The 17,507-nt window shown below is 45.9% G+C and overlaps 1 protein-coding gene across 2 annotated transcripts in view; it reads left to right on the top strand.

Moving 5' to 3' along the window:
- Positions 1 to 5,872: 5,872 nt before the first annotated feature.
- Positions 5,873 to 17,507, top strand: part of MAPRE3 (microtubule associated protein RP/EB family member 3) — a 56,219-nt gene continuing 44,584 nt past the window's right edge. The window contains exon 1 of one of the 2 annotated variants that reach the window (XM_016943826.3): positions 5,873 to 6,079. The gene's annotated coding sequence lies outside the window, so the exon portion shown is untranslated. The remainder of the gene's footprint in view (positions 6,080 to 17,507) is intronic. The other variant, XM_016943806.4, reaches the window with a different exon arrangement.

The following is a 17,507-nucleotide window of genomic DNA, read 5'->3' as shown; positions in this document are numbered from 1 at the left end:
TGTAAACATTCAAAACCATGTCAAAGGTTTCCTGTATTGTGGGAATCAGTCTTATTTCAGTGCCCTGTTCCACTTCTAGCTAGTTTCAAATGAATAATGAATGCAGTTGGTAACAATTACCAACTTTACAGCACCTTCCTGTCTCCACCTCACAGCCGGGGCAGGGCAGGCTTGCTTGCTCCAATCTAAACTCTAGCCCCGCAACTCACAGAGTTAATCCACCCTCTTAGACTCCTCTGGTTTGCCCACTCACCTTGGGGAAAGTGCAGAAAGATTAGATTTTTTTCAACTTGCTTGGGTGATTTTACTCCAAGGTGTTAAGAATGCAAAGTACAAGGTGCTAAGAATACAAATGTAGATAAGATATGGTCTTTGAGTGTGAGGCCCTCCTATGGGGAAACATGGGGATAAGCATAATAACTGAAGGCAAAGGGGAACCATAACAAAGAATGGACCCGGTACCAAGGAGAAAGAGCAAGTAGGGGCCGGACGCGGTGGCTCACGCCTGTAATCCCAGCACTTTGGGAGGCTGAGGCAGGAGGATCACGAGGTCAGGAGTTTAAGACCATCCTAACCAATATGGTGAAACCCCATCTCTACCAAAACTATAAAAATTAGCCGGGTGTGGTGGTGCATACCTGTAGTCCCAGCTACTCGGGAGGCTGAAGCAGGAGAATCACTCGAACCCGGGAGGTGGAGGTTGCAGTGAGCCAAGATTGTGCCACTGCACTCCAGCCTGGGCGACAGAGTGAGACTCTGTCTCAAAAAGAAAAAAAAGAAAGAGCAAGTTGGTTCTCTGGGGGAGGCCCATGACCATGCCACCAAGTTGGTGACACAAAAGCTGGTCTTGGAGAATGAGTCCAAGTTTGCCTGATGAAGGGAAAGGAAGGGTAACCCTGCAAGGCAGGCTCAGCCACAAAACAAAACCACTTGCTTGGCCAACTGCAAGAACTATAAAAGTTGGAGTAGGGGATAGGGTACAAAAGGAGTAGAAGGTGAAGGGGAAATGGTTGGTAGGGGCCAGATTGTAGTAGAGCTTGTCCACCATGTGAAGATGTCTGAAGTTTTATATCCTTTAAGCCAATGTTTCTCAAACTTTTCCACTTAAAGTACCCCAAAGGCAGTGGATAACACAGGCATGGGAATAGAGGGCAGCCCATGTTGAGCTCAAACTCTCTTTAAAGGTCTTGTCTTTGAAATCATGTGATTCTTATATTCTACTCCATCTTATGTCTGTTTGTTTTAATATAAAAATGTTTACCTTAATAAATAAAAATACATTTAAAATTAAAATAAGATAAATATTTTCTGAATCTCTAAATAAAATTTAAAGATTATGTTTAAAGATGTATTTATTATAAATAAAATTCAAGAGGTCAGGCCTGGTGGCTGACACCTGTTATCCAGTGTTTTTTGAGACCCAGACAGGAGGGTCGCTTGAGCCCAGGAGTTCGAGGGTGCAGTGAGCCATGATCACACCACTGCACTCCAGCCTGGGCAACAGAGCAAGACCCTACTTCAAAAAAACAAATGAGGGCCAGGCGCAGTGGCTCGTGCCTGTAATCCCAGCACTTTGGGAGGCCAAGGTGGGAGGATAACTTGAGGTCAGGAATTCGAGACCAGCCTGGCCAACATGGTGAAACCCCATCTCTATCAAAAAATACAAAAATTAGCTGGGCGTGGTGGCTCACACATGTAGTCACAGTTACTTGGGAGGCTGAGGTGGGAAAATTGCTTGAACTCGGGAGGCAGAGGCTGCAGTGAGCCAAGATCGCACCACTGCACGACAGCCTGGGTGACAGAGTGAAATCCTGTCTCAAAAAAAAAAAAAAAAATGAGGAAGATAATCTATTCTATATTTCTTCCGCCCTGTTTCCTTACATGAATCCCCCATCCCGGAAGTTGCTTCAGCAGGTCTGAGGACAGCCATAGGGATTTAAGCAGGATAGTTATGTGATAAGATTTATTTCTAGAAAGAGCCTTCTGACAATGGTATAAAGAATGGATTGGAGATGAGAGAGGCTGAAGGCAGAGAGAGCAGGCGGGAAGCTCTGCAGTAACCCAGGCAAGAGATGGTAAAGGTGAAGCAGATAAAGAAGGGAAGAGTTTTGAGAGGCATTTAAGAAGTGGAGGCCAGGCACGGTGGCTCACGCCTGTAATCCTAGCACTTTGGGAGGCCAAGGTGGGTGGATCACTTGAGCTTGGGAGTTCTAGACCAGCTGGGAAACATGATGAAACCCTGTCTCTACTAAAAACACAAAAATTAGCTGGCATGTGCCACATGCCTATGGTCTCAGCTATGTAGGAGGCTGAGGTGGGAGGATCACTGGAGCTCAGGAAGTCTAGGCTACAGTGAGCTATGATCACACCACTGCACTTTAGCCTGGGTGACAGAGCAAGACCCTGTCTCAAAGACAACAACAAGAAGTGGAATTAGGGTCAGGCCCTGGGCTTACATCTGTAATCCCAACACTTTGGGAGGCCGAGGCTGGAGGATTGCTTGAGCCTAGGAGTTTGAGACCAGGCTGGGCAGCATAGTGAGACCTCATCTCTACAAAAAAAAAGAATTTAAAAGAAAATTAGCCAGGTGTGGTGGCACACCCCTGTGGTCCCAGCTACTTGGGAAGCTGAGGTGGGAGGATTGTTTGAGCCCAGCATGTCAAGGCTGTAGGTGAGCCGTGATCACGCCACCATACTCCAGCTTGGGCAACAGAGCAAGACCCTGTCTTAAACAAACAAACAAGCTAAAGAAGTGGAATTAACAGTATTAGAAAACTGTCCTGGGGCTGGGTGTGGTGGGTGGCTCAAGCCATTAATCCCAGCACATTGGGAGGCCGAGGCAGGTGGATCACATGAAGTCAGGAGTTTGAGACCAGCCTGGCCAACATGGCGGAATCCTGTCTCTACTAAAAATACAAAAATTAGCCAGGTGTGGTGGTGCATGCCTGTAGTTCCAGCTACTCAGGAGGCTGAGGCGTGAGAATCGTTTGAACTTGGGAGGTGGAAGTTGCAGTGAGCTGAGATCGTGCCACTGCACTCCAGCCTGGGTGACAGGGCAAGACTCTGGCCCAAAATAATAATAACAATAACAATAATAATAATTTGCAAATCATATATTATCTGATAAGGGATTTATATCCAGAATATATAGAGAAATCCTAAAACTCAACAACAATAAACAAACGGTCCGATTCAAAAATGGACAAAGGACTTGACTAGACATTCGTGCAAAGAAATTACACAAATGATCTATAAGCACTAAGACAACATAAAAAGTCATCCAGCAAGCGCCCTGCTGTTTAAGTTTCAGCCACCTTCTGATTCACACCTTGAGCTAGAACCATCCAACTGCGGGCTTTCTGAATTCCCATCCCACAGAAATAGAGATAACGAAATGGTTGTTGCTTTAAACCACTGAATTGGAGTGATTCATTTTGTAGCAATAGTTAATGGCACATAGTAAAATGTTAATATGTAGAGAATCTGGGTGAAGGGTATAAAGGAACTCTTTGTAGAATGGTCCTCTACCTTGTGTATGACAAAGGGGTGGGGTTACAAGGATCATAGCTTCTTCTCAGGATTACTCAGGACAGTCTACACCACCCAAGTCTATACCTGTAACAATGAAGCTGAGCTGGAACTTCAGAATGGGAAAGCAAGATAAACTGAGCGTGCGACTTCCCTATTGCCTTGGTGACACCCAGATACCCTGCAGATGCAGTTAGAAACAGCTCCAGTTGTCCAACTCTGTGGCTAGAAAAAAGTGTAGCCTGGGTTTTTACTCTCCTAACCCCTTGATTTGTTTTGGGAATTATTGTCTACAAAGAGCTCTCTCCTTTCTGAGAATTGCTTTAGGTGGAAGAAGAGAGGATGTGCTGTGTCCCCTCTCTTTTCTTACTTACTCTATTTGTAACTTTCTTTCTTCTTTTTTCCCCAAGAAAATGGGCTTAGTTGGGGTGCTTTGGCACCAATAGTCCCACGGTGGAATCTGTGGGAGCTAGACAGGGAGATTTGGAAGAGAATGCTAGGTTGTGAGCTCTTGCTTTTGAGTTGTTTGAAGAGAATGCTGCATCTCTGGCATGTCAACAAGCCCAGCAGAATCCAGTAACGTTCACCAAGAAGGCTTGATTAGAGCTGGTTAGGGGATGATCAGGATGGTTAGGTGTGAAGAGCTTACGCTGATTATGGAGGGTATGGGAGTCACGGGGTTGGTACCCAGTGAGGAAATTTACCTTAGTAGAAACATTTGGGATAGTGTAGAAGAGAGAAGAGCTAGAGGCGAGGATTCAGGAAATAGAGAATGCCAGAGTCTCAATTAACAGGATGGAAAGGTAAGGAGATGAGAGACTTATAATAGTAGCATAGTACTAAAAGACAAACTATGTGTAAAGGTATTAGAAATGGGGACTGGGACTCTGAGGCAGTTAGGCCAGAGAAAAGAAGAAGGAAAAGATTTGTCTTCATTTGATTCAATTACATAAGCATTTCTCAGAATCTGCTATGTGTCACATGCTGTGGTGGATGCTGAGGGAGCTGATGAAAAAGACAGAATTCCTGCCCACCAGGGTCACATAGTCTGATTGGAGACACAGACACGTAAACAAATGACGATAGTGTAAGGTGTGTGTAAGAAAGGAGGAATGTACAGGGTGGGTACAAAGGTGACCTCAAGGCATCCATGGGAATCAGGGCTGAGGGAGGAAGAGCCAGAAGACATCAGCACAAAGAGAACCAAGATGCTGAGGTCACAGGGGGAAAGAACATACTGGAGCCCTGGGCAGAGCAGTGCTGGACAAGGACAGCAAGTGTGGAGAGGAAAGGGGGATCCAGAAGAACCGAGGAGATCCATAACAGCATGCTTGGAGGAGGAAATTCGGGAAAACGAATGGACATGTCAGAGGGAGCTAGTTATGAGGAAGTGGACTGCAAACCAGATAGTGAGCAAGATGAAGAAATGAGGTGTTTATCCTTGCAATGGGAGAGAGACAATAAGGCTGACAAAAACTCAAGTGGTCTGTGGATAGACGATTTCGTTAGCTCGACTTAAGGGTAAAGGGCACACTCTCTGGTAGGAGATGAAAGGGGATGTTTAAAACAGGTAGAAAAAAATTGGGCCGGGCGCGGTGTCTCACGCCTGTAATCCCACCACTTTGGGAAGCCGAGGCAGGTGGATCACCTGAGGTTAGGAGTTCGAGACCAGCCTGGCCGACATGATGAAACCCCTCTCTCTACTAATAATACAAAAACTTTGCCAGGCGTTGTGGCGCACGCCTGTAATCCCAGCTACTCGGGAGGCTGAGGCAGGAGAATTGCTTGAACCCAGGAGGCGGAGGTTGCAGCGAGCCAAAATCGCGCCAGTGCACTCTAGCCTGGGCGACAAGAGTGAAACTCCGTCCCAAAAAAAAAAGAAAAAAAATTGAATTTGGGGATTAGAGAAAAAGACTGTGATTGGAACCCACACACCAAGAGAGGAGATAAAACCCAGCCTTAGCTCTTCCATGTCGCTGAAAGAGAAGAAAACGTCTCTTTTTCCTTTTCCGTAGCCATAAAAGATGAAAATCCGTCATCCAGCTACTGAAATCAGGTGCACACGGTTGTTCCTCCTGTGATGAGACAGGGCGGAGGGATTGTTACCCTGTTGCCAGGGAAAAAGGAACGGGCTGTTCCCAGTTGCTATGGTGACGAGGTAGGCGCGTTCCCTCGGTACCGCCGCACACGTCTGAAGCGGTCTCTTCTCCTCGTTGCTACGGCAACGCAGTGGGCCTGTTCCTGTCGCCCCCCGCCTCCCGCCGCAATCGCTAAGGCAAGGTGGAGGTAGGGGCTGTCCTCCCGCCGCTCAGTTGCCTTGGAGACGGCGGGTGCCCTGGCCCCGCCCCGCTCGGACTGACAGCGGCGGCCGCATCGCGCCTGCGCAGTGCCCTCGTCCCCCGCAGTCTCTGTGCGTTGAAGCCGGAGACCGCGGCGGCCTCAGCGAGGACCCTCCGCCCCGGAGCCGCCGGCCGGAGCCGCAGCCTCTGCCGCAGCGCCCCCGCCACCTGTCCCCTCCCCCGCCGCCTCCGCCGGAGCCGCCTCGCGCACTGTGAGTCCGGGTCGAGGCGACGGACGCCGTGGGGCTGAGTCAGCGGGAGGCCAGGGCCCGGGCTGGGGGAGGGGAACCGGGCTCCCCCCGTCCCCGCCTCCCCACCCGCACTCCCGCATCCCGACCGCGCCTTCCCCGCGCCGGTCAACCCCCTCCATCCCTGTCGCCGGGTTCCTCCGGCCTCGGCGGCCCGGCCTCCCCAGCCACTCCCCCTCCCCTTCCCTCCCCTCCCCTTCCCTCCGTCTCTCCGGGTCCACCTTGAGGCTCCTTCCCCACTAGACGTGGCCACTGCACCTCTGCCCTGGGCTGATATTTTCTCCAAACTACCTCCCGTCCGCCCTTATCCCTTCTCCCTCCTCCTCACTCCTCCTAGGCCTGACATCTCCCGGCCTCTCTGGTTCTCCCCAGTGATGTGCCAGAAAAAGAGTGACAGGAGAGCGACGGGAGACTTGGGGGAGGGGGAACATCGGGCCAGGCCCAGCCTGGGGGCCTCGGGTTTCTTCCCCACACGCTCCTGCCTGGCTGGTTTGGGGAAGCAGGTCTGGACAGTTCTCACTGGCTGCTCAGAGCTTGCAGGGCTTTCCGAATAGATTTGGCTGGGAAGGGTTCAGCCCCATCGTGATCATCTAGCGTTTAATGAACGCGGCTAGTGCCTGGTGGCCTTCTAGTGGGCTGAGCTACTGCCCGGCCGGTGTTGCGGAGCGGGGAGTAGAAGTAGTGGAGGGAAGGGAGAAGAGGTTGCGTTTGGGAGCTCCAAGTTCCTGCGCTTCCGGTGTGTTGTTGTGAATAAGCATCTTGCGGTACTCTTTAAAATAATTTTTTTTTTTAATCGCACTACAACCCTGGTATAATGTGAGGTTTGGAAAAGGCCTGATACCATCCATAGGAAGTGCTTACTGTTTATGTATGAAGGGGCTGTGGCAGGACTTGATCTTGGATTCCTGTAAATTAACTAATTGGATAGTAGCGAGTTTTTAACATAACGTGTGCAGAGTTGAGAGGAAGGAGAAAAATCGAAGCTTCTCCATGGTGTAGGTGTGAGGCCTGTACACTGTGCCTCCTCCAGATGTGTGTCTTTGTGGGGCTGTCACCAGATAGGGATTCTAGCATATTTGGACAATTCCCTGGGTTATGTTTGCTACCCCTCCACCTGCCCATCTTGCGGTCCCTGTTCTTGGAATAGAAGAGGGTCCCAAACAGTTTTCTTTTTCCAGAAGAACTGAGTTGAAGTCAGAGTTAGTGCCCAGAGCCAGAAACTCTTAATAAACATGTCTCAACTTGAGGGCCCCTAACTACTATGTGTGTACCTCATTGTCAGCTTCTTTTTTATTTGGCTTCCAAATTTCAGTGTGCTTTTAGAAAGCACGTGTAAATATAAGCCAGATCTACCGCACAAGAGGCTTTGGGATTTTTACTCCAGATGGTAAAAGGAACGCATGGTCCATTTCTAAAAATCATGGTGAAGGAGCCACTCATTTGGAGTTTCCGGGGTTGCAAACAATGAGAAATAACTATTTCACTCTTTACTTTGCTCAATCATGGCCTATTGGCAGCCTCCTCATAGCCACTCCCTGCCCCCATGCCCATCAGATTAGTTTACAGTAGCCAAGACGGCTGTCGCCCTAGTTTTAAACATAGAGATGAAGTTCAGGAAAACTATAGCCCCCATCCAGCAGGGCAGTTTCTTCTGTTTCGAATGCCAGACTGGGGTTTGGTGGGATGCACCTGCCTGTGGTGCAATGGGAACCGTGGGGCCTGAGAGTGGCATTCCTTCTGTGTGGTCCTGTGTCACATAGCTCACCAAAATACCCGAGCAGGGCAGGAGCAGACAGCTGTGCTGGAGAGCTGCTCCTCCTGGGCTGAGTGTATTTTGGGAATCAGCGATATTACTGGGGTGGAGGGTTGTGAATTAAGGAGGAAGAAAATGTGTCAAGGCTAGATAGATCAGGAGGGTGTAAGTAAAATGTTCCTTTCCAGTTTGCTATGGGATAGTACATTTTCAGAGGATCAGAGTAGTTTTTATATGGATTAATTTGCCTTTGAAATCCATACCAGTGTTTTATGAGATAATGATGGAATGCCTTTTAAACTGCTACTATGAGGAAACAGGACTAATACTTGTCTTATACATTGCCTATCCAGCTGTTGCTGAATGTAATTGTTAAGATCAAGGAGAGGGACATGATTTGAACCAAGTTAGACCTAAATCTATGTAATGGATATTGAGGTTTTGTAGGACTGTATTCTTGATTCTAAGACACACCAGCAATTTACCAATAGCTTTTAGGTAAAATAATCTAATGCTACCAGATCAAAATATATATGTTGATTCCAAGGTGCATCCTCATTTTAGAAACATTAAAACCCTCAGGAAGTGGCAAGACTTGAGGGAGGGATTTGTGAATCTTGGAACTGAGAAAGAATGCTATTGATAGTATTCCTGTGTGATGATGCCGTTTCTGACCTACCGTCCTGAGAGTGCATGCATTGTGAAGTTGAGTTTCTTCTAGTCCTTCCTGCACGCCAGCACACATTGTGGGGTTGTATTTGTAAGATGACTGGCTGGAGTTGGGCATAGTAGGAGGCTATTGAACGGAGGAAAGTTCCCATATGAGAATCCAACCCAAGGTCTTAATGTGGTACTCTCCAGAAACTGAGCCAACTAACTGGCAGCAAACGTCTTATGAGCTATTCCTGAATTTAGCCGAGTAACATTTGTCAGAAGCCGAACAGAAAATATAGTTTTTTAAAACAGAATGCATCTGCCCTGATTTGCTTACAGATACATTTGTAAAGGTCCCAAGGCACATGTCTCCCTCGCTTAGGATGTTAGCACTGGAGGTGACCCCAGATGGTATAGTTTAATGCCCTCATTTCTAAAGTTGACACAAGACACCAAGAGTTAAATGACTTATCTAAGGTCACCCAACCCATGCAGAACATATGTAAAAACACTTTGTAAACTGTGTACACTAGGCAGATGAATGTTGGTGGTTATTAGTGGCTGAGTCAGGATTAGATCTCCAGATTTCCAGACTAGAGTTATTCTTCAACACCACATTGCCTCATCCCTCATAATGTTCCAAAGGGTTTTAATAAAAATAATTTAGTAGTCTGTAATTAGCTCTGTAGACAAGGGCTTGTTTTGTCATCTGAGATGTTGCACAGCCAGGCAAAATTTTGTGTCAAACTGTCTAAATAAATATTTATTCTTGCCACCTTAAAAATAATATTTTTTTATCACACATTCTGACTTCAGGAAGGTCTTTCTTTTTTTAACTTGCATCAACTAACAGAAAAGCAAATGTGAAGTTGGGTATTTGAAGTCTTTTCTACTTCTTATCTGTGAGACTGCCGCATTCCAGAAAGCAAGGTGGAGAGGCAGATGGGGCTGAGAGGAGGAGCGTGCACATTGGGCAGCTGCGGGCTTATCTTCCAGCTCTCAGAATGGAACCTTTTGTAGTTTCTGGGAGCCATAAAGACTTCTAAACCCTCTCCTTGGGAAGCGCGGAGGCAGCCTGGCCTCTGGAAGCAGGCAGGCTTGAGTTCAGATCCCCATCCAGCCATCTCCTGGCTGTGTGGCCTTGGGTGAGTTATGTTACCTCTGAATGCCAGTTTCCTCATTTATAACCCTGGAATAATAACTATCTGTTTTACAGGGTTGTTGTGAAGATTAAATGAAAGGGAGTATGTAGAGTGCTTCCTTCATAAGAAATAGCAATGATTATTTTATATTGACTAAAGCATAAAATAGCAAATAATGGTTTCAAAATTGTTTCGTGATTTAGGTCCATCTTGGACTCTCAGTTTTGTAGCCCCCATCTCTCAGCACCCCTCTCGGTATTTGACAGGAACAGAGAAAAGGTTTGTACCGGGAAGACCCGGCACTTGCATTATTATTTCAACTGCCAAAACCAGAGTATATGAAATGTATCTTTGCTCCATGTATTCAGCCAACCTGAAAGACTGGCAGGACAGGAGCATTTGACTTTAGGAGGCACAGATGTGGTGTGCTTGGGTGTGTGGTGGGGGTGGCTAGTTCTCCAGCAGGGAGGCCAGTCTGGGGAGTGGTCTTCATTTGAAATAGAAAAGCTGCTGAGCTCTTGCTTGTGAGGGACACACATGTGGTCTTTATTGACTTCCTCAACTGGTAGAGGCATAGATTTCATCGGTGACTTTGCTAAAATCAGCTTCTGCATCCGTGAGATCCAGGGGGCAAGGGAAAGGAGCTATTCATCTTAAGAGGGAAACCTTGCCAGTGAGCAGAGGTAAAGGGAGGTCATTTTGGATGGAGAGAATTACAGACTGGCTCAAGGCAGAAACTACTGAGTAATTAAAGAACCAGGGCAAGCTGTTCAGATGCAAGAGCAAAAGTGAATTTAAATTCCTAGATAAATTTCAGTAGGGAAGGAAATACCCATGTATAGACATCTAAAGATTGAAAAGAGAAACGCAATAATGTTTACCTCTGGGAGGTGGGATTTGGGTGTGGGGAAGGGAAAAGGAGACTCAAAGGGGAACTTTTACTTTATATGTTTTTGTATTTGACTTGTTATAAGAAGCATGTATGCTTTAGTCATTTAATGAAGACCAAATAGAATGGGTAGTGATTGTTGTTCAGTAAATACATTTTGGTACAAAAGAAGCAGCTGCCTTTACTTGGAGCCTCCCATGCCTGGGGCAAATAGGGTTTGACAGCTTCAAGCAGGCCCAGGCAGTTTGCACCAAATCAAGCTCTTAAGTGAGGGCAGGACCCTCCAAAGTGGCTGCTTCCCGGTCAGCCCAGGGTACTTAACTGACCACCTACCCCATCAACTCTTCCTAGTCTTTTCACTCCCCTCTTGAGAATAGTCCCCTCCATCTGTTGACCAGCTAAAATAATCATAATTATTCTAATAAGCTAATTTTCAGCTATTGATGAAAATGGCATCTGACTATATGACCTTCATGAAAAATTCCTGCCTCTTAGTTAATGTCAAGAGGGCTTGAAGTTTAAAGGGACCCACGCTGAAATGCTGGCACACTGTGTAGCTAAGTTCTAGGTCAGACCTGCCTGGTACAGCACATCTTTCACATAATGACTTATTAACTGCTTCTGGTAGGAATTACTGGTAAACTCTGATAAAATCCTTAAGGATTGTTGAGCTTTTAATTTTGTCGTAAGTTGGCCAGCTGTATTTTCTAGCCAGATGTCATGTTTATTATAGAAAGATGACACACCTATCATTTGGACATGTGCTTTGGGTTGCTTACCCAGGAGTTAGGATGGGTTATGCTGAGTAATTCACATTCCATCACCCAGTCTTCCCTTTGGCCAAGAGTACAATTTCGTGTGACAGTTAGCCAAGTTTCGTGAAGCATGCTGTGGCCACGGATGGTTTTTCTTGTGCATAGAGTTGACTGGCCAATACTAGCATAAGCCTAGATCTTGCACTCACTAGCACCATGCCCTACCAGCTTTGCTAAACTGACCAGATGTTGTTAGTCAACTTTTTAGCATAACGTCAGTGTTTTAGGCTCTGGATGCTTCATTTGCCTCAAGTAAATAAGGACTTGTCCTATCTAAAATGCTTTAACTCCATGCAAAATGATTTTTTCCCTGAAACTATTTCCTATATATAGGAGATACATACCACTTGTGTGATACATTTAAAATAACTGAGCAAGAAGCATGGCTTCAAATCTGCCTTGTAGCTTGACTATATATAAAAAAGCTTAAAAGGATGTATATCCTTAGACCAGAAAGTGCCATTCTAGCAATATTTAGAAAATCAGAGGTGTGTACAGAAATAATTGTAAAAGATTTATTAATGCAACATTACTAGTAATATCAAACATTGAAAACAACCAAAAATGCCAGCAACTGAGGATTGGTCAGGCTCGCCCAAATAAAATACTGCATGGCATTAAAAACATTTGGAGAAGAATATTAATACCAGAACTTTTAATATCAATGAAAAAAGCAGGATGAAAAATAGTATGTCAAGGAAAAAACCATATTTATAAAGAAAAACATGAAAAAGATACTAGAAGAGCATATGCCAAGTCATAAGTGATTGAGTAATGGGATTAAAAACGAATGGCTTTCCTTAGTGCTTGTTGGTGTTTTCTAAGCTTTTCTGCATTAAGCAACTATAACTTAATTATGACATTTTAAAACCAGTGACTTCTAGATTCCATGTAGTAGAGTAATCTTTAGAGTCTTCTTTGCCTCTTCCTTTTACTATTTACATGTATCGGAAGGTTTTAGTAAAACCTTGTATACCACAGGGCTCTGTTTTGGGTGGCCTTCTTTTCCCAGGTGTCTTTTCAGATTCTCTGTATTCCCAGTTCTCCAGTGTTCCAGGGGCCTTTTTTGAGGGTTTTGCTCATTTTTTGGTGTGGATGTGCACCTGTCTGAATTGTCTGTTTCAAAAGACTCTGCCCAGGCCCACTACAGTTGCCTTCCTCCCTTTGCCCTTTGTCACCTTCCGTTCAGCCATGAGCTCAGAGGCCCTTTTTCCTTCCAGGGATAGAGAGAGTTGGGTGCCCACCTGTGGCCACCCGATGGGCAGAGCCCTATGTAGACATAGGCTAGGCCACTCCCCCTGTGCCACACCAGGTCCATGGAGCTGCTGACTCTGTTGGTAGGGCCTGGCCGGGCAGCTGTCCTCTGGCCTCATCTTTCCCATCCACACACACACACTGTACACTGCCTAGATGGCCCAGTCCAGTGGACTGATACCTGCCTTCAACCAGTGGTGGAGTCTGCCCAGCTCTGAGCACTGAGAAAGGGGCACTTTGGCCTCCTCCTGAGGATCCGGGACTTCGAGTTGAAGAACATATGGCCTGTCACATAGCTCGACCTGTGCTGTGATAAATGTTTGCTAAGTAGGATCTGCCTCTTCCTCCAAATGGTCTGGCTACCTAAATACTTGTCCCAGATGGGGTGGAGGCCTTCCCTGCTGCCTGGAATTATTAGTGAGCAAGTCTTTGGGTATGGCTGGCTGGAGAGACTCCACCACTCAGAGAGAGTGATTGTGGGACAAACAGTCATCTTATCTTGAGGGCATTGTGGTCCTGGTCACCTTGTAATTTATATGGTGTTCTCTGACTGGTAAGAAATGAAATCTTAACTGCTTCTGAGTCAGCAAGATCATAGTTGGGTCTAAGGTGTGTGTTGCCATGTGAAAGGGGCAGGTCTTAGACCACTAGATGAAATTAGATACCTTTCCCATGTGAGGAGTGTTTCACGCAGGCTTATCTCCAGTGGCATAATGCGTGCTGTGTAGCCAGGCCTTTCCGCAGCACCAGACTCTTGGCAGCCAGCCACCCTGCACCCCCACCCGCTTCCCTGAAGGTTATTGACACTTACCTGGGACTCTGATTTGGTCCTTGATTTGTTCTGATTTTAGATGCGTAGAGCTCATAGCTGAAAGCTCTCAGTTTAGGCATTCTATTAACACTCTTAAGTGACAGGATCACTGCTAAGTACAGAGATGTGTTATGCTGGCCCCAAAATAGCAAGGTACAGTGTCTTGAGACAACTTGATAAGACTTCTATTACCCCAAAAGTATAGTTCCCAGGTTTACAGATTATTCATATAAATTTGCATATCATCTTCACAAGACATGTAAGCATGCTCTCAGCACGTATTCTTCATCAAGCCCTTTCTCTGTGTTGTATTGTTAGTCACTATGGGATATAAAGGAAATGAGACTCAACCCTTGTCCATGAGGAGGCTGTAATGTGTGTGGAAGACAAGATGGATATATGGAATGATTAGTGCATATGACAATATTGCATGTCAGAAACACATCTTTGGTGCCTTATTCTATAAGACACAGTGTCAGCCCTTAAGGAATTCAGCTAATATTCTGGCAAAAGAGTTGGACACAAAACTATATGTCACTGTAACATGAGGGGATGGAACCTTATCAGCTATGGGAAAGGGTGCTTTGGTAAGCCAGAAGGAAGAGTCACCCTGAGCCTGTGAGAACCAGAAAGACTTCAGAGATGAAGACACACTGGAGCTGGGTGTGCAGGTTGATGTGGAGACTCATCAGAGGACAGCTGAGGAAGAGAGGCAAAAGAAATGAAAAGAACAGTGCATTGGGTGTCACTGGTACTACAGAGTCTAAATTCCAAAAGGATGCTGAGAGGAAAATAATCATTGTGAACTGGAGTAATCAGAAAAGACTTCAGTCTAGGTGCAATGGCTCACGCCTGTCATACCAACACTTTGGGAGGCCAAGGGGGAAGGATCACTTGAGGCCAGGAGTTCAAGACCAGCCTCAGCAACATAGCGAGACCCCATCTACAAAAATTGTTTTTAAATTAGCCGGGCATGGTGGCATATACCTATAGTCCCAGCTACTAGGGAAGCCAAGGCAGGAGGATGGCTTGAGCCCAGGAGTTTGAGGCTGCAGTGAACTATGATCATGCCATTGCACTCCAGCCTGGGTGGCAGAGTAAGGGCCAATCTCTATTAAAAAAAGACAAGACTTCACAAAGGAAGCAGAACCTGACCTTGCCTCAAGGATGAGCAGGCTGTGAGTTGACAGAACACCAGAGAGGGCTTTTCATGAGGCAAGGTACAGCATCAGCAAAGGAATGGCCGTGGGAAGGGGTGTGGTGGGGTTTGTAGGCAGGGCAGCCTTACCAGACTGAGGATGTGTGCTGGTTTTGAGTTTGGAGAATGTTGGTGACATTAACCAGAAATTAGGAAGTTTGAAGAGACAGTTTGGAAAGGAGTTGCTTTTTAGACACAGCGAGCTAAAAACAATGTGACTGTGGGTTGCAGGACATCCAAGTGGAGTGATCTCATAGAACCGGAAGCTGAGGGTCAGGTTGTGGATGGAGCTGTAGAGTGGGAGTCAGCAGCACAGAGGAGGGCTGGCTTCCCTCAAAGGAATCTCTCCAGAGGTCTTGCATGCAGAGTACAAAGACCAGAGCCCCAAGTAATAAGCTTTGAGAACTGTCCATAGTTAGGAAAAAAGGAACAAGATGGTGGGAAATTAGGATGATTCAGCAGCAAGGGAAGAGAAAATGTCTGGAAGAGAGTTTCAGTGCTGCTGATTTAACTAGATTTAAGGATTTAACTAGAAGGCAGTCATGATGATTGCTTAGGGTATCCATTCAGTAAAACACTGGAGTGGTTTAAGGGGAAAATTGACAGGGAAAAATAGAAGCAATGGCTGGTCACCAGAGAATGGCAGCAGGGAGGGAAAGAAAGTACTAACCAGAAGAAGCAATTGAATCAAATATTTTATTTTTGTAAAATAATTCTATTCTTTATCAGCAAACATATAAAATTGTATATGTGGTTCTTAAAATATATTTTGTGTATTAAAATGTGCTTCATCTGCAGACTTCTCTATATTGACATAATCCATATATTTGTAACTTCAAATATTTCATTCCTTTGGTGGTATCCCATCATATTGATACCAGTATGCTTAAACTCAATCTGTTGTTGGGCAATTGGAGTATTTTGCAAATGTAAATATCTCTGATTTGAACATTACTGTACAAGTGACATTTTTTTCTTTTGTGGATTATTTATTCATGGTATATTTCATAAAGTGGAATTACAGAGGTGCAAAGGGTACAATTTTTTTAATAAGCTTTTTATACAACGTTCTTCATGGTGATCTAACCAACTTTCAATTAGAGTAAAAGTTTGGTATTGACGAAGAATCATTTTTTATAAGAAGGAGGTCTGAGCATGTTTAATGGCAGAAGGGAAAAGGAGTTATCCAAAGAAAATAGTACACGGACAAGAGAAAAATAAAGCAAAAAGGAATGATCTTTAGGATCCCAGGGAAAGGTTACTTTGAAGAGAAGAGGGCATAGCTCTTTCTACCCCTGACTTTTAGGGTGAAGTCCAGGATAGATTACTGGGGTTCCTCCTAAGAAAAGACCTTTCTTTCTTTAGTAAAATAGAGCCAAGGCCACTTGCTGAGGTGGGGGAGGGAGAGGGTTGGTGGGGAATTGAGTTCTTGAAGGTCTGAATTACCCACAGTGAGAAATAAGTCTGGGCATATGAGAGATGAATAAAGGTCTTATTGTGAATGCTGCATTGGACCTATGAATTCATAATGGGCTGAGTCTTTAAAGTCCTCTGGCCAGAGAAGCAGCAGTGAGTGGGGACGGGCACCAGGACTGGGTGTTGCTTGGCATGTTCAGGGCAAGGTTTCTGAGGAGTCAAAACTTAAGATGCAGTGAAGTAGCTGGCCCTAAGGCCGGAGGTGGAGGAAGGGCCACAAGTCGAAGACAGGCGCTGGTTGTCAGCCAGAATGAGGAGGCAGAGGAATTACAGGGGCCAGTGGGAACGGAAAACAGGTTTAGAATATGAGGGATGAGCAGTGAGGAGGCCACTGACAGAGGAAGATTTTCATATTAAAATTTGGCAGAGGCTTCTTTTACTTTTGTTCATCTTTGTATAATGTTTACGTTTCTAACACAGACATGTGTAACCACTAACATTTCTTAAAGGAATATTTGAAATCTCAGGAGTCGAGCTGTGCCTTCCGGGTGTGGCTGGATTGCTGAGATGGATGAAGGAGAAATGAAGATGGAGCTGGATCATGGAGCCTACCTTGAAAAGGTGTTGGGCCTCTAAGGAGCCTCCACGTGTCAGCCAGTGGCTTCTGTGGTCTCAGCTTGTCACAAAAGAGTGGCACCCAGCCAGCAGCCCTCCTCCACCTACACTCCAGTAGTGTTCAAAATCCAAGGAGGCCCATCTTCCCAGGCTTGACAGTCAACTCTTAGATGTGCTGTTGCGTGAGTCTGGTGGTTTCCAACTCTCTGAGCAGATCCCTACTGAGCCATGCCTCTCTGGCCTCTGTGAGTGAAGGTTCTTCCTCCAGACAGATAGAGTCCCTTGCTAGGAATGCAGTTTTGTGAGTGGAGCTTGGGTTCTACTCATTTTGTGAGGGTTCCAGCCCTCATCTCCTCCACAAGGTGCTTTGTGCAGTGTACAAAGTGTACAAAACTGTATATAACAGCCCTGTCTCTCTCTTGCCTATTATGAAACTTGGCCTAAAGTCCTTTCCTCCTCTGACCCCTCTCTTTCTCATGTCCTCCTAGATCATTCACTTTGACTCTGACCCTGTCTGACACCCTGGGTTGTGGTCTTTATTCCACCTGCTGGATTCACATTACTTTCATGCTGCACAACTGAAGCCATTTACACAGCTCACCATGCAAAGCAGCCACAGGGGCTGATAGCAGGGGACTTAACAAGGTGGGAATATGTGGAAAGTCAGGTGCAGGAGTCAACCTGTGGAAACGGAAAAGCTAGGGCTGCTTTCTTTCCAGGGCCTTACACTGACATTACCTTGCCTGGACATTTTGTAGTCCCATTTCATGAAAGCCAGGACCTAAGCAGAAGTATGGCTCCCTGCCAGTCCCTACCAGGAAGGAACAAACAGCTTGCAGTACAGG

This window comes from Pan troglodytes, chromosome 12, assembly GCF_028858775.2.
Source record: "Pan troglodytes isolate AG18354 chromosome 12, NHGRI_mPanTro3-v2.0_pri, whole genome shotgun sequence".
NCBI lineage: Eukaryota > Metazoa > Chordata > Mammalia > Primates > Hominidae > Pan > Pan troglodytes.
This window is presented reverse-complemented; position numbering and strand designations above follow the sequence as displayed.